Here is a 25375-nt window from a genome sequence, read left to right as displayed (position 1 = left end):
TTTCAAATGACAATCAAAACAGAGCAACAAAATTCACGTTCAGTAATCCTATAGAGTTAGTCCTCTTTGAGTTGTTTTCACGTTCTTGAAAAAAATATTGAGAGTTTTGGGGTGTCTTAGACACTATCTATGGAGTTACAAGTGAAAGATTATTTAGGTTTGTAATTTTTAAGTTGTGACAATTTCAGTGCATTAGAGCTTATTTTCAGGAGAATCATTTTAAATTATTGGGGCAGCTGATGATTTTAACACACAGTGACTACTGTAACTGAGTGACTCATATTTGAGGGTCTCTTTAAGCTGTTTAAATAGGCTGATTTTGGCGCTTGAAAATTTGACAGAACTCTCCTTGGAGTTCTTTTACTAAAGCTGCGGCAAAAGTGGCCTTAGTACACTGCTTAAGCATATCTTTCCTATGCGCTAATGCCACTTGTGCCACAGCCGGAAAATGACACATTTTTCCATTTTCTGAATTAATGGCCATGCACTAATTTCACCATTGGCGTGTGGCCATTAGAAAAAGTTACCATGCGAGCCCCTGTTGATACCTATTTTGTATGTGGTAAGAGTCCACACACTAACCCCGCACTAATCAATTAGAGCATGACAATGCGTCACATGCTGTTTAGCGCTGTGATGCCCACTTTCCACCCCCAAACACACACCTGTCGAGAAAAATAGAACAATTTTTTTAATAGTGTGCAGTGCTTGCATGCAAAAAGGCAAATTTACCACAGGACACCAGAGCACGTCCAGCAGAAAAGCCTTTTATGTGCAGTAGGCACATGCTAGCACTTACCACAGTTTACTAAAAGAACCCCCTTATGAAGAAGTTACATTGGTTGTCAATTTGGGGGAGAGTTTAGTTTAAGGTAACTGTATCATTTATAACAATTTATGAGGGCTGGCTCCATAATATTTTTTCAATGTTGACTAATGTCATTTCAGGCAGCCACTTGGAATACTGAATTTCGTAAGCTACTTTTTACCTTTGCCTCGTATTTGAACTTCAGGAATTTGTTAAAAACTTATCTATTTGAAAAATGTTTGTAAGATTAACTTTGTATTTTACTATAAATGTTTCAGTTTATTTTATTTGTTAAACTGCATAGATTTGAAAGATATTGTGGTATACAAACATTATATTATATTCTTTTGCAATTCTTGCTCCTAAAGATTTAAGGGTCCTTTTACTAAAGTGTGCTAAACTTTAAGGCAGGCTTAGGGCCTGATTCTGTATAGGATGCCCGGTCTCAAAAGCTGTCTAAGCGGCTTATGCGAATTGCACACCAAACACTCCCTGACTCCATCCCTAACACTCCCAGACACCCTCTGACTCCACCCTGGCACCCCTAAGTTCTTCCTACCACCTCTAAACGCCCCTCATACATTTATCTTATGGCCGGCAAGAGAGATGCCCACTCCCTCCTTCTGGCAGGCCCGCCACTGCAAAATGGTGGGTCTTCCTCTTCCTGGTGCATTCTGGGATGCACCAGGGAAGGGCCTAAGGCCCTGATAGGCTCAGATGCCTAAGGACCCTACCATAGGAGGGGCCTTAGGCACCTGGGCAAACCGGAGTCTTAAGCCTCCTTCCCAGTGCATTCTGGGATGTACTGGGAGTGGCCTAAGACTCCGATTGGCCAGATGCCTAAAATCCCTCCCATAGGGGTTTTAAGGGGTGGTGGAGGGATCTTGGGATTGTCGGGAAGTAGTACGGGTGGAGTCAGGGGGTGTCAGGGGGATCTTAGGGGTGTTGGGGGTGGAGTCGGGGAGTGTCAGTGGATATTGGTGTCGGGTGGAGTTAGGGAATGTCAGGGGGATGTTGGGGTGTCCAGGAGTTGTCCGGCTGGAGTCGGGGAGTGTCAGGGGGTGTTGGGTTGTCTAGGAGTGTCAGGGGTTGAGTCAGAGAGTGTTTAGTGGGGTTTGGGGAATGATGGGGCCAGTGGCAGGAGGGAGTGATCATCTCTCCTGCCAGGGGATGCCTCGGGGGGTGGCAGCAGGAGAGAATGGGCATCCCTCCTGCCTTGGACTGTATTGGGAGGGTTCACCGTTGTGGCAGGAGGAATAGGGCACTCCTCCTGCCGCGGACATTTGAGGGGGACTTTGGCGGTTCTGGCAGGAGGGAGTGTGCATCCCTCCTGCCAGCCGACTTCACAGGGGGACGGGTTTCCTGCTGCGGCTGTTAAACTGATCATGGCAGGGTGATTCCCTTGCCGTGATCAGCTCAGTGGCCACATCTGTTTGAAATGTAAACCGGAATTTTGCTGGCCTACATTTCAGGTGCCTATCACGGCCCTAGGGAGACACCTATGGGCTGTCTAAGCTTGTCTAAGGCCACTTCTGGGCAAGACCACACCCATTCCTAGCCTTGGGTGAGCTTAAGTGGCCATAAGCGTATCCCTAGCTCATAAAAATGCCTACAGTGTAGGTGGCTTGCCTCGGGGTGGTTTTTTTTTAATTTTTTAAAGTGTGTCCCAATTGGTTGGTTAGACAGCGGTAGGATGCCTACCACTGCCTACAATTAAGATGCTGTTTAAAGAATTTGGCCCTTAGTGTGCAAGAAAAGGCTTATTGGAAACATGCTAAAGTGTTTTGTGGTAATTTGCCTGTAAGCACTAATCATGCACTATTTAATTTTTTTGTAACTCTTTTCGGGAGGGGGCATGTCATGGATGGGGATAATGCAGACTTAATGTGGGAGTGCTTATGCTCTGATATTAGGCACCTAGATTAGCACGCTTAGCCCATCTTGGCACTTAATTTAGGCCCTCTTTTACAAATCTGAGGTAGAGGTTTCTACCGCAGCCCGGAGTGCAAAATGTTCCAATGCTGCTCCAGTGCTCATAGAATTCTATGAGCATTGAAGCAGCGTGGGAGCATTTAGTGCCCTGGGCCTTGGTTGAAACATCTACTGCGGCATAGTGAAAAAGGGGGTGTTAATTATTAAATTAGTTAAATCGGCATTGTTAAAGAGAAATAATGAGCTCATAAATGTCAAAATTAATTGGGTGCTAGGGACCTACTGCTTTCAAGTGGCCATGGTTGTGGGTGGATTTTGGGCATGTTTTGTGGCTAGACATCTAAATTGGACTTGGGGCTGATATTTAGGCAAAGAAAACCCTGGCATAAATAGGGGGTGCCTATGATTTTGATGCCTTTTGGTGCTTAAGTCCAATGTAGCCACTGCTAGGCACAGTTCTATACAGTAAATGGTGCCTATCTGAAGCTTGACAGCTGCTATGCCCTGCATTGTAGAATCGAGACCTTACTGCCTCCCGCCTCCTAAATAAGAGATGTTAAGTGCTCTCCTAATATTTTGTTCAGATCATGCGTGCTAAAGGAAAATGTAGCATGAAACCTGCAGAAATAAAAATGAAAAAGACCTATTTTAGGGATATATTAGAAATGGGCTTAGCAGGGGCGCTTTTGAGCCTGACTAAGATGGTCGCCTGATTGTTCAGCTCCGGCAACTCTTCTTACTATTATCATCTTCTGCTTTATTCTCCGCAACTGAAATTCATCAAACTCTGCTATATCAGCCTACTAAACCATGGCTTCTACCAAATCCAGCAAGAGACATAAGCCTGAACCCCAATCTCCAGTGAAATCTTCCATGGAGAAACCGGAGACTCTCTCCATGCTGGATTTATGGGAAGCGATTAAATCTCTTCAGGATATTATGACCAATACCAAGGATGCAATGACCGAAATCAGAGACGAACTATCTACAATACACACTGATTTAACCACATTTAAAGCAAAGGTATCAGATCTGGAAATCAAAACGGTAACGGCTGATGCTAATATCAAAGCCCTCCAAAGCCAAGTGAAACGCACCCTGGCAATTGAACGGGAACTGGAGGACGCAAGTAACCGATCTTGTAGGAATAACATTCGTCTTCTTGGGATACTGGAAGGCCTGGAGGGAAATAACATGATTACATTTCTTGAATCCTTCATTCCGACTCTGCTAAATCTTCAGCTTTCCAAGGATTTTGAAATTGAATGCGCGCACAGAACTCCATCTTCACGCCAACCACGTGACAAACGACCTCGGCCCATCGTACTCGAAGTTCTTCACTACCCTCAAGTCCTTGAAATTATGCAGAAAGCCAGATCCCTCACACCCCTCAATTATGAGGGCAGCTTGATCTTGTTCCTTCCTGATCTTCACAAGAATACGGTACGATCCCGATTAGAAGGCTAGGACTTCAGACATCAACTGAAGAAAATGGGCGCACGCTTCGGTATTCTCTACCCAGCAAGGATGCGTGTTACTTACATGAACCAAACCAAGGATTTCACCGACTCTGAGCTTCTTATATTGAAGAGAAGTCAAGACGCCGATCGACTCCGTCTGATTCATCATCAAATTCATCATCAAATTCAGACCGAAAATAGAACCTCACACATTCTGGAACACAGTCGACCCCGAAATTGACCCCAACAACCCCAAAGAATTCATAAACAGTTGGCGGACCCTCAGTGAATCTACACTAAACAAACTAGCTCCAATAAAAAACAAAAACAAAATAGACAGACCATCTAATAAATGGTTCGACGACGAACTTCTACAACTAAAAAGAAAATGCAGACAATTAGAAAGGACATGGAAAAAACAAAAACACAATCACATCAAAGATGAATGGAAAATCCTAATCAAACAATACAATACCAAACTGAAGGAAAAACGAAAAAACTACTACTCCAAACTCATCAGCACCGAAAAACCAGACACAAGAATACTTTTTGACATCGTAAGAAATCTCACTGATACCAAACCATTTCTCGCCACCCAAGGAAACCAAACTCCCACAGCCACCCAATTAGCGGATCACTTCAAACACAAAATCATCACAACCAGATCCACATTCAACAATTCAAGAATCAACATAGAAGAAATACGAATCAATCCCAAAACAGATGAAGCAATCCCAGCAGACAGGATATGGACAAACTTCCCAAAGATACAATGGTCAGACTTGAACAGGCTTTACAAAAAATACAGCAAATCCTCATGTGACTTGAACAACTGTCCCTCATACTTACTAGCAACAGCTTCCACCAAATTTAAAGCTAGCCTCACACTATGGCTTCAAACAACACTAAGTGAAGGTCATTTCCCACCGGAATTAGGAGAAATCATAATTACACCTATCCTAAAAGATCCCAAAGGTCCTATAGATAATCCTGCAAACTATAGACCAATCGCTTCAATCCCACTATACATTAAAATAACAGAAGGCCTTGTCGCACAACACCTCTCCAACTACCTTGAAGACCATCACATACTACATCCATCACAATCTGGATTCAGATCCAACCATAGCACAGAAACTCTACTGGTATCAGTATTAGACATTGCCCGACAACACCTCAGCAAAGGAAACAAGCTGCTTCTCATTCAACTCGATCTTTCTGCGGCATTCGACCTAGTTGACCATCACACACTACTCCAGACATTAGACGCAATAGGAATCTCAGGTAATGTTCACAAATGGTTCCAAAGCTTCCTCAAAACACGAACATACAAAGTCAAATCAAAAGAACACATATCCGACCCATGGTCAAACCCATGTGGAGTACCACAAGGATCACCATTATCACCCATATTATTTAACCTCTTCATAGCATCCCTAGGCATAACCCTAGACGCCCTAAACACAGTATCATTCAGCTACGCAGATGATATAACTATCCTCCTCCCCTTTAATATTCAAGACCCCTCATCCACAAACCACCTGAAAATAATAATGGAAACGGTAGAAAAATGGATGTCAAGTCATAAACTAAAACTGAACTCGGAAAAAACTAAATTCCTACTACTAGAAAAGGAAAAAAAAACATCTCTCACAGAACTAGAAGTAAATACAATCAAGTACCCAATGCAAAACACACTCAAGATCCTGGGAATACAACTAGACAGAAACTGCACAATGCAGTCTCAAATCCACAAAATCATCCAAAGAGCTTTCTTCACAATACGTAACCTAAGAAAAATAAGAAAATTCTTCAACAAAGATCAATACAAGATATTAGTACAATCCCTAGTACTGAGTATTGTAGATTACTGTAACAGCCTATACCTATCATGCCCAAACTACATGATAAAACAATTACAGACAGTTCAGAATACAGCCCTCAGAATCATCTACTCACTAGGCAAATATGACCACATCACCAAAGCATACCTAGACTCACACTGGCTACCAATAAAGGCAAGATCCCAGTTCAAATTCTACTGTCTTCTATACAAAGTAATACATGGAACAGCACCCAGCTACCTAAACAACAGAATACACCGTAACCTCTCACACAGATTAAGGAGAACTCAGAGCCTATTCACCTACCCCCCTCTCAAAGGAACACGACGAAAGAAACTATATGACAGCCTTCTAGCGACACAGGCAGCAAAGATCGATACTACCATCACCAATCTACTGACCAAATCAAAAGACACTAAAGTATTCCGAAAAGAAATCAAAACTCATCTCTTCAAAAAACACTTCCCATCATCATAACCTCACAAAAGTATTAGAAAATGCTCTCATGACCACCCTACCACCACCACCAGCAACACCTGAATCCGGACAGTATTATCTCTATTCGTCTAAACAACAGAATCCGGACAATATTATCTCTATTCGTCAAAACAACCTATCACTATCTACTATCTGCTATCAATTTCTTCTGGAAAAGTCCAGAATAACAATTGTAACTTGACGCATTCTTGATTACATGTACTACAATGCTACTGGAAATGTCCAGTCTTCTAACTTGTAATCCGCTTAGAACCGCAAGGCACAAGCGGAATAGAAATCACTAATGTAATGTAATGTAATGTAATCATTTCTGACTATAAACCTTGCTGCCTAATTAACTAATTGTTTACCTTTGCATTGTCTCTGCACTATCATTAGACATGCTACACCCAGTCTAGATAACTAGATATTTTATTAGCAGCTTGTTGACCTCTCTCTTGTTTGTTTTGCTGATCTCTCTCTTGTTTGTTTTTGCTGATTTCATATTAATTTCCTGTTAACCTGTTTCATATTAATTGCCTGTTAACCTACATAATTTGTTTATTGGTGGAAGATACTTTTTCTGCACTTTCCTTTAGGTTGCTGGTGTGCTGCCTTTCTTCTGACTGTCTGGCCACTTCGCTCTCCAGATATCCGAAGCTCCATGCCTGTTGCTCCTTTGCAGCGCGCCTTTTTCACTTGCCTCATGGTATATTTCATTACTTCTTGCTGCCTTTTATTGTTTTCATTAAACGTTACTGCTCTCTCTATATCTGCAATTTTTCCTTTTGCTACATACTTGTATGCTAGAATCTATTTTTTCCCATTACCTAACCACAGTATACCATTGTACTCACAGACTAATATAAATGTTTTTACATGTCTCAATAATACTGTCAAGAAACAAATAATTTTATCCTATTTAGATGATATCAACCCTGACATTATTTTTCTCCAGGAAACACACCTCAATGCTACCGACTCTGCCAAATTCACTAAGAAAGGATTTTTGCTCCCCTTTTCTCACCTGCTCGCAATGAAAAAAAATGGTGTTCTTATCCTTATTAGACAGAACCCCTCTATCTCGATTATGTATAGCTCCCATGACACACATGGTCGCTGGACTAGCGTTAAACTCAATATTTCTGACCAAACCCTTAGAATAATTAACATATATGCCCCTAATATAGACCAACCTGATTTTTTCCACAACCTGGTGAAAAAGTTCAGATCCCAATGCTGCCTTACACACATACTCTGTCGTCTCTGGTACTGATGCAAAAAAGGGGGGGAGGGCATCTCAGGAAGAAAAGAACACACTTGCAGACTATTACATGGCAAAAGAGATGTGTCTTTATTCAGAACAACAACACATATTTATATTCCCCCCTTTGAACATGCCCAGTCACAAGCTAATAATGGGTGGAGCTTATGAGGAAAGATAAGTTTCGTTTCTCATGAAAACAGGGAGGAGGGAGGGAAATTCCACAGCCAGTAGTCATAGTTACAGATAACAAAAAGGGACAATGTTTTTGTGTGATTTCTTGCATAGCAAAATAAGCTTATAAAGAATATACCCTTACAATCCCCCCTTACGTCATGAAGATGACGTCATAAGCACATGGCAGTAGCGTGGAGGGAAAGGTACTCTGCTAAGATGTCCGAGATCATAGATATATATAGAAAACCTTGGAAAAGAAATATAAACAATAAATAATTCCTTCACATATCATGCAAACCACCAAGAGCAGCAATATAAACACGGGGGTCAAAGCTTCCGGGAAGGTCAGTGGATCTGTGGGAGGGACCAGTAGGTACAAACCAGGGCTACAGTAGAGCGATGAACAGCAGAGTTGACAATATCATGGAATCACAGGAACCAGGCAAGGCAGGCAGCAAGAGCGAAAGAGTCAGTCAGCAGGGAGGCCACGCCAGGTTTGGAGAGGAACATGAGCCAGTGTGGTGATGCGGTCCACATCTTCCTCGAGCACGGTACCATCATCTTCAAGGTCAAGGCAGTAGTTAGAAAGGTGGAACTTGCCACAGATGCCACCTTCCGCAGCCAGCAAGTAATCTAGAGACAGGCGATTCTGGTACATGGCAGTGCAAAAGTTCAAGAACAGCTTGCAAGTGAAGTATGCAGTTGAGCAGGTAGATTGGGGTCCGATAACCCTAGGAGCCATCTTCAACTCACGTAGCAGGTCCATAAGCAGCAATGATCCGTTCAACAGGCCAGTTGTCACCCCATTTTCCAATCTGTAAGGGGTGGAGAGTGCTAACTGCTTTTGGCGACCCCTAGTGTCGAACAAAGGGGCTCCCAGGCGTTTGCTGTCGACCAGCAGTAACAGAAAGGAGCTGGAACGGATCCAAGTACACATGTACCAGTCCGGTGAGCAAGCAGCCAAAGGTAAGCAAACAGGCCACAGAGCCAATATCAACCATCAGCAGCTGGCCATCGGGCGTAGGAAGTTCTATGGAGCAGGTACTGAAGAGGAGGTTCTGGTAAATTGAAGATGCAATAATGGAAGTCCGCAGGGCCCACAGTGGAAGTCATGGGGCTGATGTGAAAGAGAGGTTCTGTGAAGGCAGGACTAGCATATCCAGCTGTGTTCATGGCCACTGTTTTCCCATACCGGTTCCACCACAGACAAAACAATTGCTGACATTAAGGCCCTGATTCTCCAAAGTGCCGTCCCGATTTTAGGCAGCTGTAGGCATCCTACAGCTGTCTAATCAGCCAATCGGAAAGCACGTTAAAAAAAAAAAATGCTCCCCAGGCAGGCCTGAAGGCGCCTCCGGGAGAATAGGGAGACCTGCAAGATACCTAAGCTCGCCTAAGGGCCTTAGGCGAACCTAGGCAGCCCTACGCGTCTCCCTAGTAGAGGAGAAGCTTAAAATGTAGGCCAGCAAAATGCTGGTCTACATTGTAAGTAGACGCGGCCAAAATACTTATCGCGGCAAGGAATCTCTCTGCCGCGATAAGTATAGCGGGCCGCGGCCTGTCCGATCGCTGGCAGGAAGGGTGCCCAATCCCTCCTGCCCGAAGACGCACCCCCCCGACAATATCGATCGCTGGCAGGAGGGTGCCCAATCCCTCCTGCCCGAAGATGCACCCTCCCCCCCGGCGCTAACAACCCCAAACCTCCACTCCACCAAACTAACCTGTTCTTACAGCCAGATGGGTCTTGCCCGTCCAGCCGGCAGGCACACCTGGTCGAAATGAGGCGGGCCCGCCCCTTCCCGGCCCATCCCGCTGAAGTCTAAGGCCTGATTGGCCCAGGCTCTAGAAGCCTGGAGCAATCAGGCCTTAGGCATAGCGGGTCCGCCCATCCCCACTTAATCTAAGGCCTGATTGGCCTGCCGGCTGGACGGGCAAGACCCATCTGGCCGTAAGAACAGGTTAGTTTGGTGGGTGGAGGTTTGGGGGTTGTTAGCGCCGGGGGGGAGGGTGCGTCTTCGGGCAGGAGGGATTGGGCACCCTCCTGCCAGCGATCAATATTGTTGGGGGGGAGGGTGCGTATTCCGGCAGGAGGGATTTGGCACCCTTCCTGCCAACGATTGGACAGGCCGCGGCCCGCTATACTTATAGCGGCAGAGAGATCCCTTGCCGCGATAAGTGTAGCGGGCCGTGTCTAATCTAACCCGATTCTCTAACCAGCGTCTGTAACATAGGTGTCTCTCCCGGGCGTCCTATACAGAATCAGGGCCTAGGTGTCTTGCGGGCCTCACCTTCAATATAGGCGGCCTGCCTGGGGAGCATTAAAAAAAAAAAGTGCATCCCGATTGGCTGAGTAGACAGCTGTAGGACGCCTACAGCTGCCTAAAATCGGGGCGCACTTTGGAGAATCAGGCCCTAAGAGTCTGACATTAAGAGTTAGATCCCAAAACCGCCCTGCACACACTCTGTCGCCTCTCAGATATCTGGAGACAGTCTCTTTAGGAAGAAAGGCTGCTCAGGTTCAGGTTTGTCCCAAAGAAATTGTCCATTTATTACGAGTTTTTTATCCATTTTTATAGCATTATATATGGGTCATTTTTTTCAGCATATGACTGTAGAAAAGACCATATTTGGTAACAGGATACATAAAAGCAACTAAAAAGAAGTAGCAAGCATAAGGGGAGCTTTGGTGGGAAGTTTCATAATACTGTTCTTTTGTCTAAGGTTTGAGCAAATGTTTCATTCTTAGCAAAATGTTTCTTATCTACAGGAGAAGCAGGATCGCTCAGCTAGATCACGGGCTGTGGGGGGTTCAGGACATGAGGAGGAATGACCTTGGCACAAGTAGCTAGCTTCAGAACAGGATGTAAAACACAGAGCTCAGAACACAAAGAGAAAAATGACCTTGTAGCTGTTCAGCAGAATGAAAACTGTTTTCAGCAGTTCTTTTTTTTTATATGTTACACAACAGGAATAGAAAAACTTACAAGGAATATATGTGCCCCTTCAAATGACGTCATAAGTGTACAGCATGAGCTTGGAGGGAGAGATATTCCAGATATGACTCTCGAGGAGGGGGTTTAGGAGCAGTAATACGAGCAATAAAACATATGAGTATTCTAAAAATGATATAGGCAACAAAGATACAAATAATAATAGAGATTATAACAATAATAAGGTCTTTAACCCATCCCTGCATCCAACTAAAGTACTGATCCCAAGGATTAGATAAACCAGAGTTACGTTTGAGTTCAGCAGAGAGGTCTTCTAGTTTCTGAATGGCCATAGTAACCTTACCCGTGGGACATGTATTATCAGGAATAAAGGTGCAACAGGATAAAGTACTGGGGAGAATTTTACAGACACCCCCCTTCTCAGCAAGGATCATATCCAGGGCCATGTGGTTTTGGAAAGTCATCTGAGAAGTGGGGCCTAACTGATCAGCAATACCTTGCAAGACGTCCCTAGTGGAGTTCACAAAGCGTTGCTGATTATAATAAATGTAATTAATCCAATCAACATTCTTATTGATAGTGATAAGGGGAATAAGAGACTCGAACCCAGCCTAGTTGTGACAGGAAAAACAAAATCTACTTTCATATGTGCAGAAAAACATAACAGAAAATAGCACATGAGACACATTCCCATAAAGGACAGGCTCCTCCATGAGTGAAGGTGTCCTTATAGGGGCATTGCTGGAAAGGCATTAAGCTAGAGAACACATTGGAGATAATAATGCTGCCAATCGAAGAACAGTATGAGGGGCAGTACCATGACCGTAAGTAACATCAAATAACATGCATGCATTAAAAGACAAAGGCACTGGGCAAGGAGGGTAATGAGGGGGCCCTCAGCACCTGCTAAAGACACCAGGTGGGGGTTGCGATAAACCACAAGCTGCCAGTTACACTCAAACACTTGTAAACAGTTCCTGTCCAAGAAATTAAAAGGTCAGGATGTGGTGTTGCAGGGGTATCAGTCTCTTTAAACTGGTAAGATCCATACTCGGAGAGAAAGGTGTCTGCACAGACAGGGAGGGACACACACCAGCTTGAAAGGAGTTCAGGTATCATCCAGCAGCTGAAGTCCAGGGAGGTGAGTCAAAGGAGGACATTGACTTGGTATAAGTACGGAAATGAGAGACAATAGGCAGATACACAATGTTCATAAGAGGACAGGGTAATAAAATGGTGTCGGTTGCGTACAACTAGTAAGGCATTCAAGAGATACCATAAGGATACTCAGTGTAAGGCACACAAAAACCCATTATACCAGAAATGTGTGAATTGAGCAGATCCAGTGGAACCATGGAATAAACACTGTATAGAACCTTTGTCTTAATAATATAACCCCTAATTAAGCAGCGCTCAGGCCATGAAAACAAGAACTAAAAGAGATATTGTGCAATTTAGATAGGAAACAACAAAAATGCAAAAAATGGGTATAAAAACTCCCAAAATGGCCAATGGTATGTTTTCCGGGGTACCCCACAAACCATACAGACAGACAACACAGAGATTACATGGCACAAACAAACATTGAGCTCCAGTAGGCCTTAAACTTGCTTTCATCCGTCATGGAGTCAGGGCTGAACTTAAATCTGCAAATAAACACAATTATACAAAAGGAAGAAGACAACAACATCATAGAACATAGCACTAGCAAAGTAAATTTCCATGTAACACATGGCACAATAATCAATAATCAAAAAAGGCATAATCAAAGGGTCTGGCATCTAAACATATGCTTGAACTTCTGAAACAGAAAACAAAAAATTTAGTCAATGGGCTCCATTGCTCTGCCTTTTTTATTCATAGGGCATGTCTTCAGTCAAGTTATACAGTCATAAGAGATCATGCAATCAGGGACACAACTGGCTAGTTTGCTTCAATTAACAGAAATATGAAGATCTTACTAGGTAAAGCAAGATACAGTAACCAGGGTTAGGTACAGAGGTAGTATGAAGTATTGCAGTGTCAATGCTAAGAAGAAAAAGAAACATTTTAAATCTTAAAGTGCAAGGTCATTTCAAGGTTACTTGAAGCACAACTTTTTCTTCCTGTTTTTTGTGGGGGGGGGGGGGGTTTCAGTTCAGCAAAAGATTCTTTGTGCCAAAACTGATCCATGATAGCTATGTATGTATTCCAACTGCCTGCTTTCACATCATCATCATAAGGAAACACATACCCACTGTTAAGAAAAAAGAAAAGTGATAGGGGAAACGCCCCTTGCCAGATACCAGTAGTAAATCAGTCGCCAACAAGCTGCATCTCCCAGACCTGTAAAAGAGACTTGTACAGTGTACTGTAAAACAAAACATAAAAATGAAACACTACAATGCTTAACAGATTAAAGTAGTAAATTGCACTTTCCACTAGAACATATGAGTTAGTATCAATTCATAGTTGCTTTATACAGTTCCTACCCCAAAGAGCTTACCTAAACTAAAATAACTTGGAACTTTACTCACACCTGCCTATTCCAACTAGAATATCCCTTATAATAATGACATAATACATGCACATACTTTCAAACACTTGACACATCCCTGTTTATAAATGTACACTATTCTGTCTGCAATGTCACCAAATCCACATTAGCCACAAAACAAACCTGAATCATGTTGCTAAGCCAAATTATTTTTTTTCATCTCTTCATATTTATTTTCATTTTTGTCTTGTTTCCCCAGCGTTTTATTTGACCAAGTTTCCAAGTTAAAAACTCGATTATATTCTAAATACTAAGCCTTTGACTTTTTTTTTCCCAGAACTTCAAAATGTGCACAGTGCTGTAACTTTTGGCAATAATCCTATTCTTATTTTTTTATTTTTATTTTTTCAGGCGATAGTGTTTGTTTTTCCTGTCATACATTACGGTGCACAGTTTTCTGCCACCTTAATTTGGTGCCAGCAAAAGTCACACACCCCACAGCTTTATAAAAGAATTCTAATGTCTCCTAAAGCCAAAAGATATCCTAAAACAGGGGTCTCAAAGTCCCTCCTTGAGGGCCACAATCCAGTCGGGTTTTCCGGATTTCCCCAATGAATATGCATGAAATCTATGTGCATGCACTGCTTTTAATGCATATTCATTGGGGAAATCCTGAAAACCTGACTGGATTGCGGCTCTCAAGGAGGGACTTTGAGATCCCTGTCCTAAAACTATTAATTCAAAAATTGTTTATGTAGATCAGAAAACTAGTTCTTATTGTCTTCTGCAATCCTGCCATAACTGGCAGGGATGAGATGTTACATTTCATGATTAAAAGCAGTACTCCCCCTTCCTGTTCTGAATGTGAGAAAGTTTAATAAGTTTCAACTCTAGTCACGAGGAAATGTTTTCTCTCCCCCTGACTCATTCAGCTCCCTCTATCTCTGTGTAAGGCACCGTCTCAAATTATTTTCTCCTAAAATCCCCTCTCCCCCGAGGGTTTTTACAGGGAGGAGATAAATAGTTTAAGGGGTCTCATGGGCAGATTTTTTACCTCTTTGTTTTTTTTCAACAGGAAACATTTCTAGCTTCCTTAGTGCTGCTTGCAATTCTACTAATTTAAAATTTGACATAGCTAATGTTTCCTCCGCACTAAACTTTGGCCAGAAGCTAGGTGGAGTCTCAATACTTATCAGTTGCTTCTTATCTTTTCTCTTAATACCGGACACACTGTCATTATCACTGCAGGATCCTCTCTAAGGGCTTTTCCAGAGGATTGCTGTCCGGGGGGGTCTCTATCACCCCCCTCATCACTTCTACTAGATTTTTACTCCCCATTCTGTCCCTTGCTCCATTCCCCCCTTCCTCCTAGAGAAAAAACACTGGAATGCATGGAAAAAGAAGAGGGGTGAAAGCTCTCACTACTGTCCAAAGGCACAGCGTGGGGAACTTTTTTTCAAGTGAACAAAAGAAAAGCCAGATTGCATTTTGTTTGTTTTTGTTCACAGACAGAAATCAGTAATGTAATTCAGACACGCTTCTCTGTTCAACAAAGAGCAGATACCAAAGCTGCAGTTCAGATACCAAAGCAGCATTTCTTGGTGGTGTGGGTTTTTTTTTTTGTTTTTTTCCCCCAAGGCTCATTGTTCTTAGGAAGGAGAGGATCCTTAGTGCCTGTCTGACCCAGAACAAAGCATAAATTTTGCTTACCTTACCTTATATGCAAGATACAGGAATATACAATACAATACAAAGCGTATACTTCAAACCTGATCTAAGCGATAGAAGAGGTTAAGCACATGCAAAGCTTTTACCCCACAGACGACAGAGTAGGTAGTCATGTCTATTAATATCGTTCTTCCCAAAAAAACGTGTGGCCACATACTACAGGAGTTCCCTAAACTCCGTAAGCAACAGGAGTTCCCTAAACTCCCTAAGGCCAAAAGCCTTAATCATGGAACAGGAGGTGCCAAAAGCCTCAAGAGACTTGCCAAAAGCCTCAATAACATATAATGGTGTGGAAGACTTGGAAGAGGGCAGAGACCCCAGTGAGAGTCAGAAATCTATACTCACTCACTGTAGTCTCGGCACCACCTCAAATCCCGGACAAGCCCCCAGCTGAAAAGGTTCAGATCCCAATATTGCCTTACACACATACTCTGTCGTCTCTGGTACCGATGCAAAAAAGGGGGGAGGGCATCTCATTAGGAAGAAAAGAACACACATACAGACTATTACATAGCAAAAGAGATGTGTCTTTATTCAGAACAACAACACATATTTATAGTCCCCCCCCCTTTGTACATGCCCAGTCACAAGCTAATAATGGGTGTAGCTTATGAGGAAAGATAAGTTTCGTTTCTCAAGAAAACAGGGAGGGGGAGGGAAATTCCACAGCCAGTAGTCATAGTTACAGATAACAAAAAGAGACAATGTTTTTGTGTGATTTCTTGCATAGCAAAATAAGCTTATAAAGAATATACCCTTACACCTGGCTAACCATATTCTTCAAGATCCAGACACACCATACATAATAGGTGGAGATTTTAATCTCATCCTTGACCCTCAGCATGATAGGAAATCTCACGTCCCATATAAAAAAACAAAATCTTGGTATACACCGCATGATATTATTTCTCAATTACAACTTATCGACCCTTGGAGACTTCACCACCCAGATGTCAACCAATTTACATTCTTTTCAGGCCCCCACTCCACATACTCCAGAAGAGATTATTTTCTCACCAGCTCATCATTAACAGATCATCTAGTCACTACTGAAATCAAAGATATAACAGTCCGTCTTCATTCAAGCATCTACCTATTATGCTGACAACAATAAAACTGGCAATCTCCTGGCAAACTACCTGAAGAAATCAAAAAATAAAATATCAATATCTTCCATTAAAGATTCTTCTGGCAAATTAATCATTGGTACTTCAGATATATCATCGAATTTTCTCTCCTTTTACCAATAGTTTTACTCCTCAGAATCTTCCCCCTCTGTCAATCATGCCAAATGTTTCTTGTCCCTACCCCACCCTTTGCTAGCATCTGAAGATCATCTTTTGTTAGATAAACCTTTCATGCTACAAGAACTTATTGATGCCATCAATTCTCTTGCCCCCAACAAATCCCCGGGACCAGATGGACTGACTACTGAGTTCTACAAAGCTTTTCTGCCTTCCCTACTCCCACATATGTTATCCTTCTTTCATTTTCTATGTGCCCAAGGTCAGTCTCATTGTTCTTTTGCTGAAGCCACTCATTGTATTTCCCAAACCAGGCAGATTCCCAAGACATGAAGAACTATCATCCAATTTCCTTGATTAACGTTGATGCCAAACTTTTTGCTAAAATACTTGCCACACATTTACAATCTGTCCTGCCCAAACTTATTAACCCTGACCAATCAGGTTTTCTAAATGACAGATACTCCTCTAATAACACTCACTTAGTATCTCATATCCTTCATTATACCACATCTCATTCTTGATAGACTCTTGATAATGGCCCTAGATGCTGAGAAGGCCTTTGATCGGATAGAATAGCATTTTTTTTTCATACCTTGAGATGGTATGGATTCTCTGAGTCTTTCATTCAAATGGTCAGAGTTCTCTATTCTCATCCATAAACAAGAGTCATGATTAATGGTCATCTTTCACAACCATTTCATCTGACTGGAGGCACAGGACAGGGTTGCCCCTTCTCACCCTTACTCTTTAATCTTGCCCTCAAACCTCTCTTAACAGCTATCAGACAAGACACTAGAATTAAAGGATTCCATGCAGACTCTTTTTTAGTTAAACTTTCAGCTTATGCTGATGATGTTCTTTTATATATTGCTCCAGAATCTCTAACCTTCGTCTTGGAACAAATCCGATTATATTCTGCAATCTCTGGCTACAAATTAAACATCACAAAATTGGAAATTATGCCCTTAAACTGTATTGACTCACAACCTGATGCTCTTTCCCATGGCTTTATATGGTCCCTCAATAAAATTAAATACCTTGGAATTTATGTTGGACCCTCTATTGAATCCACATTACAACTTAATACTGAATTTCTCATATCTATCATTCAAACTTGCACAAGGAGATGATCTCCTCTCAATCTCTCTTGGTGGGATAGACTCTCCACTATCTGCATGATGATTACTCCCAAAATAAATTACATCCTTAGTATGTTACCCATTTTTTTCCCTCATTCAGTATATACTCGTATTGAAAAAAATCCTAGTTGACTTTTTATGGTAAGGAAAACAACCTAGAATTGCACTCAAAAAACTGAAATGTCCTCGAGACCAAGGAGGTGTCAATTTCCCCAGTTTTCGAGATTACCTTCCTGATAAAACTGATAAAAGGTATGGAAAACTTCTCATACGCTGACAGGTTGGAAATGCTGGGGCTATTCTCCCTGGAAAAGCGGAGACTTAGAGGAGACATGATAGAAACCTTTAAAATCCTGAAGGGCATAGAGAAGGTAGACAGGGACAGATTCTTCAGACTGTGGGGAGCTACAAGTACAAGGGGGCACTCGGAGAAATTGAAAAAGGACAGGTTTAGAACAAATGCTAGGAAGTTCTTTTTTACTCAGAGGGTGGTGGACACATGGAATGCGCTCCCAGAGATTATGATAGGCCAGAGCACGCTACAGGGGTTCAAAGAGGGATTAGATAGGTTCCTAAAGGATAAGGGGATTGAGGGGTACAGATAGCAGTAGAGGTAGGTTATAGGAATAGTCAGAAACCATTTCACAGGTCATGGGGCTGATGGGCCGCCGCGGGAGTGGACCGCTGGGCGCGATGGACCTCTGGTCTGACCCAGTGGAGGCAAGTTCTTATGTTCTTATGTCACAAGGATCTCTATGGTTGAATCTTAATCCTTCTACCATACTTCCCACCTGGTTACACTTAGAACATACTATAATTGACTCGTTTTACCTGCAATATGCTCCGACCATAACCCTTCCTTCCTCTGCTAAAACAAACCCAATCTTATTTAGCACCTGGCAAGCTATATTCCATCTAGACTTTATCACTGACAAAAAATGGGTGGATTCTATCTCAACTCCAATATGGAACAATCCCTGAATAAAAATCAATAAGGAAATAGTTGCTTGGAAAGCTTGGCATCAGAAAGGCATTTGGAACCTCGGGCATTTACTTATGGAAGATAAATGGATCTCCTTCTCCGACATCATGGCCAAATTCCAAATTCCTCCCTCACAATACTTCAAATGGGTACAGTTGCACCATTGTCTCAAATCTAGTTTTTCTTCCCCCTCATCCCTACTCAAATCTCCTGACCTATCTTTTATGACACTCTCGTTTTCCCTTTCTAAAGGTCAATCATCCAAGTGGTATAAATTCATACAATCCAAATGCTATCATACCCAATCAGACTCCTTTACCAAATGGAACACGACTCTACAAATGTCCTTCACTGTAAAAACCTGGTTAGCTATATGGCCTCGACTCTTAAAATCTTTGCGATCAGCCTCACTATTGCAAGTGGCCCTATTCCTTTAGGGCATTTTGGATTCCTAACAAATCAGCAAATTATCCAAGTCAAATGATGGCTGTTGTTGGACATGTAAATCACTAGATGGATCTTTATACCATATGCTCTATGCCTGTCCCTATGTATTAACATTCTGGTCTGCAATTTGGTCCATGATTACTGCAATTTTTCATATCTCTGATCTCTTTACATTTGACATTTTGATTACTGGTTCACTTGCATTATCCTCCCCTTTATGTAAGCACCATGATCGCCTCCTGATAGCTTTGCTGTTTATTGCTATTAAGATTATCCTCCAAAACTGGAAGGATTCCTCGAAACTTGAATTTAATCACTGGTGGAACTCTGTTTACATAAAATTTGAACGACATATTGCTGAATGACACAACTCGACAGCATCTTATACCAAAACCTGGTCTCTACTTCTTGAACATTGTAAATCGGACTTTTAATGTTCTCTTCTTTCATATAATATATCATCAATTGTTTTAGTACACGCTGTTCTCCTTTTCATTTCTATGGTATACATCTTTTGTCCCATAACTTGTACTATTCCTATTACCGTATTAGAATTCCTTACTACTATTGCATTGAATTTATATACTTTTACTCTTGTCCTGCACTACTGATCGCATGCCCCTGATTTATCTGTATTTTCAAATTCCTTTACCGCAATTTAATATACTCGGCATGTGATGTTACTTGTTATCATATGCTTCCCCTTTGGAAGCATTATCACTGTTTGTAACATTCTTTATATATGAAAAATCAATAAAATTATTGAACTAAAAAAAAAGAAATGGGCTTAGTATGCAGGACATTCTCAAGTTAAAATGTGCTTAGCCAATTTCTTAGCACATCTTAGTAAAAAGGCCCCTTAGGGGATAAAATTGTTGTTTGCTTGAACTTCCCTCCATTAAAATCCAGTAAGAGATATAGCAGTATAGAAAACACCATTAGCATTAGTATTAGAGGATTTAGATTTAAACATTTTTTATTTTTCTTTTAAATTTCAGGTTGCTAAACTCTAGAATGATCTTTCTTTAAAAGATCTTCATTTCTAGGCTTTCATCATACATTGAAGACATTTTATTTTGCTAAATATTACTGTAATTAATACTTTATTTTCTGTTCATGTTTTATTTGTTTAGAAACTTCCACTAAAATGTACCGGTTTCTTTTGCGGAATTGTAAGTTGCTCAGAACCTTTTTTTCTCCGGAGACAAGCAGTGGAGATGCAGGCACACTTGAAGGTGAAGTCCTCTGACGAAGCCTAAGTGCCGGTACTCTCCCCCTAAGTAAGTTTTATCGTAGTGGGCATGTGCAGGTATGTTATCTCCGAAGCCCCTCCCCTCGGAATGTTAGTTTTTTCTTCTGCTGGTCTTAGAAAGTCGCAGCTCTTCCCTCTCTCTTAGACATTAGGAAAAAACAAGATAATATCTTAACACCATGCGCAAAATGTTTGTTTCTTTTCTTCAGAACAAATTCAAACCTGTGCAAGTTATTCTTCAGGAAAATTACCATAAAAAACCTGAAATAATATAAAACAACCAATACCAGCTTCTTTTCACTGCTGTAAGTATCTTCATCTGCTTCCCAGCAAATAAAATGGAAACTAGGACCCATCAGACACTTTTTCTTCAACTACCATAATGTCCTCCACCTCATCAGCGGTGCTGCGCGCCAACGGCGTTTCAAAGACTTCCAGCCTACTGTCGCTGTCAGGAGCTCCCCCCCTCTCAGGGCCCAAGTCTGGTACCGCCGAGGGTGGGCAGTGTACTATCTCCGTCTCACATTGGGTAGAATGGTTGAAAGAGATGAAAAGCTGGTTAGTTGTATGAAAATCAGTACATTTCAGGTAAAAAAGTACTGCGTGTCTGTAATGTAATGTATGAAGGGTTTCTTCTGCTGGAGAATCATGAGGAGGAGGGAAAAAAGATGGTAAGGTTATAGTTTCATTCAAATGGAAGTCAGTAACTACCTTTGCAAGGAACTTTGGATGTGTTCTCATCCGTACCTTCGTTGGAAAAAATTAAAGGTAAGGATAGTACATTACTAAAGCTTGAAGCTCACCGACTCTTCTGGCTGAAGTTAGCGCTGTTAAAAAGGCTACTTCTCAAGTAAGACATTGCAATGAAGCAGATCCCGGAGATTCAAAGGAAGCTGACTTGAGTTGATCTAGGACAATATTAAGATCTCATGACAGGGGGAGGGTCTCTGAGTGGAGGTCTAAGGTTAGAGAGTCCTCTTAGAAAACAAACCACCAGGGAGTATTGAGAAATAGGTTTACCATCAATATGAGGATGATATGCTGAAATTGCTGAAAGGTGAAATCTGACCAAATTGGATTTCAGGCCAGACTCGGATAAGTGCAATAAGTAGGTTAAGAGGAAAGGGACTGAACATTGGAGAGGATCTTGAGACTGAGAAGATGCCCAAATTGAGAAGCGTTTCCATATGGACTTCTAGTTGAAGGACGTTTGGCTGCGAGAAGTACAGTTTTTACTGAGTGTCTAAGATGGATGTCTCAATTTCCATGCTGTGAGATTGAGGCTGCGAAGGTTGGGATGCAACAGATGCCTGCTGTGTTGTGAAAGTTGAGAAGGATGATATCCCAATGGACGTGGTGGAGCATTGAGAAGGTCCTGGAATAGAGGATACCTGATCTCCCTGGCCAAAAAGGGGCAATTAGGATTAAGTGAGCCTTGTCCTTGAGGGCTTTGTGAAGAACCTTGGAAATGAGAGGAACTGGAGGGAAGGCATATAGGAGATGTTGACTCCATGGAATGGAAAACGCATCTCTTGCTATGGTCTGTGGAGCTGGGCGAAAAGAACAAAATCTTTGGAATTGCATATTTTCTTGAATAGCAAACAAGTCTATCAATGGGGTTCCCCAAAGCTGGAATAGATGATGAAGCATGGCTGGGTTTAACGTCCACTCGTGTGGGTTGAGTTTCCTGCTGAGTAAATCCTCAAGGATGTTGTCTTCTCCTGAGATGTAAATCACATGCAAGTCTATGTGAAGCGATAGCACATAGGTCCAAAGATGGTAAGCTTTTCTGTAAAGAGGGAGGGACCTGGATCCCCCTTGCTTGTTCAGATAAAACATCACAACTTGGTTGTCTGTTTGAATTAGAATACGATGACTGGGAATGTAAGAGCTGAAAGCTTGAAGAGCATAGTAGATTGCTCGAAGTTCCAAGTGATTTATGTGCAGACGTGTCTCTACCGATGTCCATTGGCCTTGAGTTTGAATTTGGTCTAATGTGCTCCCTTGGTGGAAACATCGGTCATGATGGTGAGTTGAGGAGGAAGAGGTTCGAATGGGGAAAAGGGATTGAGCACACCATAGAATTAAAGCCTTGATGTACGCTGGAAGGGGAATGTTTGTAGAAAGTGGTTGGACACGCTAATTCCAGTGCAACTTGAGGTGGCATTGGAGAGGATGCACATGTGGAGTCTTGCATGGGGCACCAGGGATAGGGATGCAGCCATATGACCCAGTTAGGCATAAGATGTTTCTTGCAGTAGTTCAAGATGACTGTCTGAGATGGGAGACTAATCTGATTATGGTCTGATGTTGATCTTCTGGTAGGAAGGCCTTTGCTGTAATTGTATTGATGTTTGCTCCAATGTATGTGAGGGAGTGAACTGGTATGAGTTGTGACTTCTGGAAGTTGATGAGAAAACCGAGATCTTGCAAAGTTTGAATGGTGAAGTGGATCGTGTGTCGCAACTGTTCCTCAGAATGCGCTACGAGAAGCCAGTCGTCTAGGTATCGAAAGACTGCATGATTGTGCCTCCGCAGATAGGCAGCTACTACAGCTAAATGCTTTGTGAAGACCCAGGGCACTGAGGAAAGGTCAAAAGGCAAGACCTTGTATTGGTAGTGGTTGTTGAGAAATTTGAACCGAAGGAATTTCCAGTGTGGTATTGTCATTTTGATGCTTTAGCCTTTTAATTAGCTGATTCTGATACCATGGAATGATGTGGCAGTTGTGTAAGATCATACTCAGGCGCCTTTTGGACTTTGTATTTCAATTCTAAACATCTAGACCAGGGGTGCCCACACTTTTTGGGCTTGCGAGCTACTTTTAAAATGACCAAGTCAAAATGATCTACCAACAATAAAAAAATTTTAAAACCCCCACAAAGCACACTGAAAGGCAGAGAAAATGTTAATTATCATTCATATTCCGGGTTTTTTTCAAAGAGGTCAAGGCAGATGACTCTATGCAATGTCATCTCAATAACAACCATACAAAAATAGACAAATATAGCCCCTCCCTTTTTACTAAACCACATAGCAGTTTTTAGCGCAGGGAGTTGCGCTGAATGCCCCTGCGCTGCTCTCGACGCTCATAGGCTCCCTGCGCTAAAAACCGCTATTGTGGTTTAGTAAAAGGGAGTCATAGTGCAAAATATAGACAGCAGATATAAATTCTCAAAACAGACACATTTTGATCACTAAATTGAAAATAAAATCATTTTTCCTACTTTTGTTTGATGATTTCATGAGTCTCTGGTTGCACTTTCTTCTTCTGACTTCTTCTCACTTCACTCTGGCTGCACTTCTTCTGACATCTTCTGATTTCAGCCCACTCCTTCTTTCAGCCTCCTATATGCTTTCTCTCTTCCATACCTCATTCTCTCCCCCAACTTTTTCTTTCTTTCTCCCTGCCTCCTATTCTTTCTTTCTCTCTCTCTCTCTCTCCATGCCCATTTTCTTTTTCCCTGCTTGCCCCCTTTGTTTCTTTCTCCCTGCCCTCCCCCAAGCCACTAGGTTTGCCGTCGCCACCGGGGAACAGGCCTCCAAGCAACCGCCCCCCAAGCTCTGCATGCAGAAGCCTTGCACTGACCAGCATTCTGCTCCCCTTCAATTCTGATGTCGGAGAGGAAGTTCCGGGCCAGCCAGGCAGCGATTGGCTGGCCCAGAAATTCCTCTCCGATGTAAGAATTGATGTCGGGGAGAGCAATGCTGGTCAGCGTTAGGCTTCTGCAGGCCCAAATCTCTGGATCCCCAGGGCCGAGGAAAAGAAAAGAAAAAAAGCCAGTCTTCCATGAGAGCCGTTCCAGTCTCTTTTTAGCACGACACTCAACTTCCCATTTTCAGGCTCAAGACGTCAGAGCAGCAGCAGCAGCTCCGGCATTTTTGTGCAGAGCACTTCCTGCTCCCGACCGCCTTTCTCCAGTCTGGCTTGTCAATTCCGCCAGAGGCAGCCGGCGCTCAGCTCTCAAGGGTCGTGACTTCCCTAGACCTCCCTCCCGCCTTCTCCCGAAGGAAGTGATATCATCCCCCAGTCGGAAGACGGGTTCTGGCAGTCGGGCAGGAAGGGCGCAGCAAGAATGGGGAACCTTGGGGAGATTCCGGTGGGGAACCTTGGGGAGAGGAAGGCTGATCGGCCGGCCGATTGGAACGGCAACACGAGATCGACTGGCGTTGCCTTCCCGATCGACCGGTCGATCGCGATCGACCGGTCGATCGCGATCGACGTGTTGGGCACCCCTGATCTAGACGCTATAGAAATAGAATATGGTTTTTGCCAATTTTCAAGATGAAGATCTTGTAACACCTGGTGGATTGGCAAAGCAATAAACTCATTTGACAGAGTTTTGCAGGACTGAAGAATTGCTTGAAAATCCTTCTTTCCTGGTTTTACCAGAGCTTGGTTAAGACTAAGTAAAGTAGATACATTTTGTAGGAATTTTGGATAAGAATAGTTTTCTTGTTCCAAGTGGCAGTGGAGGATCTGTGTGAGAAGTAGGGCTAGGTAAATCGTCAGACTGAGACCATCTGGGAGACAAATTGGCAGTATACGGTGAAGAAGCACAAACAGATGTGTGAAGAGACCAGATAGGCTCTTTGTGGACGTATTCAGTTGGAGGAACATACACCTCTGGGGTAGTGGAGAGATCTACACATTCAGGGCATTGCTGGTGTTGAATTTGCAGATTGTCAGGAATAGGGGGAAGGCTGCTGAAATAAGACAGTACTATCCTACATAAATCTTTGAAAAATAGAGAAAAAATTAGACATAGGGGCCATTTGGTCCTGCGCCAGGGGAGACGCTGCTGGAACCGAAGGAGGAGTGGAAGGCCATTTTGCTGGAATAGGGTCCTGAGCTGAGGACTCCTGCGAGGCAATTCTTTTTGATTTTGATGCTACTTTAGAAGGTTTAGAAGTACTTACAGTTTGCAGCAATGACTGTCTCTTCTCAAGAGAAGACCGCAGGGCCTTTCCCAGTTTACCTTTGAGCGGGAAGCCTGTTCTTTTTGAGAGCCTGGAGCTGCTCTTGTTGAAAGCCAGTGGAGAAAGCCTGGACACCGGCTGCTTCGGCGGTACTTCTCCAAACTCTGCCAGTAACTGAGCGGCAACGTGAGACGGAGACAGTACATTGCCCACCCTCGGTGGTACCGGACTTGGGCCCTGAGAGGGGAGGAGCTCCCGACATTGAAAGTAG

At 42.7% G+C, this 25375-nt stretch overlaps 1 protein-coding gene across 8 annotated transcripts in view; it reads left to right on the top strand.

Moving 5' to 3' along the window:
• Positions 1 to 25375, top strand: part of ST3GAL4 (ST3 beta-galactoside alpha-2,3-sialyltransferase 4) — a 434440-nt gene that overhangs the window by 226263 nt on the left and 182802 nt on the right. Inside the window, exon 4 of one of the 8 annotated variants that reach the window (XM_033917741.1) lies at positions 7121 to 7230. The exons of the other annotated variants lie outside the window; for them this stretch is intronic. The gene's annotated coding sequence lies outside the window, so the exon portion shown is untranslated. The remainder of the gene's footprint in view (positions 1 to 7120; positions 7231 to 25375) is intronic. 8 annotated transcript variants of the gene reach the window in all.

Source organism: Geotrypetes seraphini, chromosome 13 (genome assembly GCF_902459505.1).
Source record: "Geotrypetes seraphini chromosome 13, aGeoSer1.1, whole genome shotgun sequence".
In the NCBI taxonomy this organism is placed as follows: domain Eukaryota; kingdom Metazoa; phylum Chordata; class Amphibia; order Gymnophiona; family Dermophiidae; genus Geotrypetes; species Geotrypetes seraphini.
Note: the sequence above shows the minus strand (reverse complement) of the source record. Positions and strands in the feature narration are given on the sequence as shown.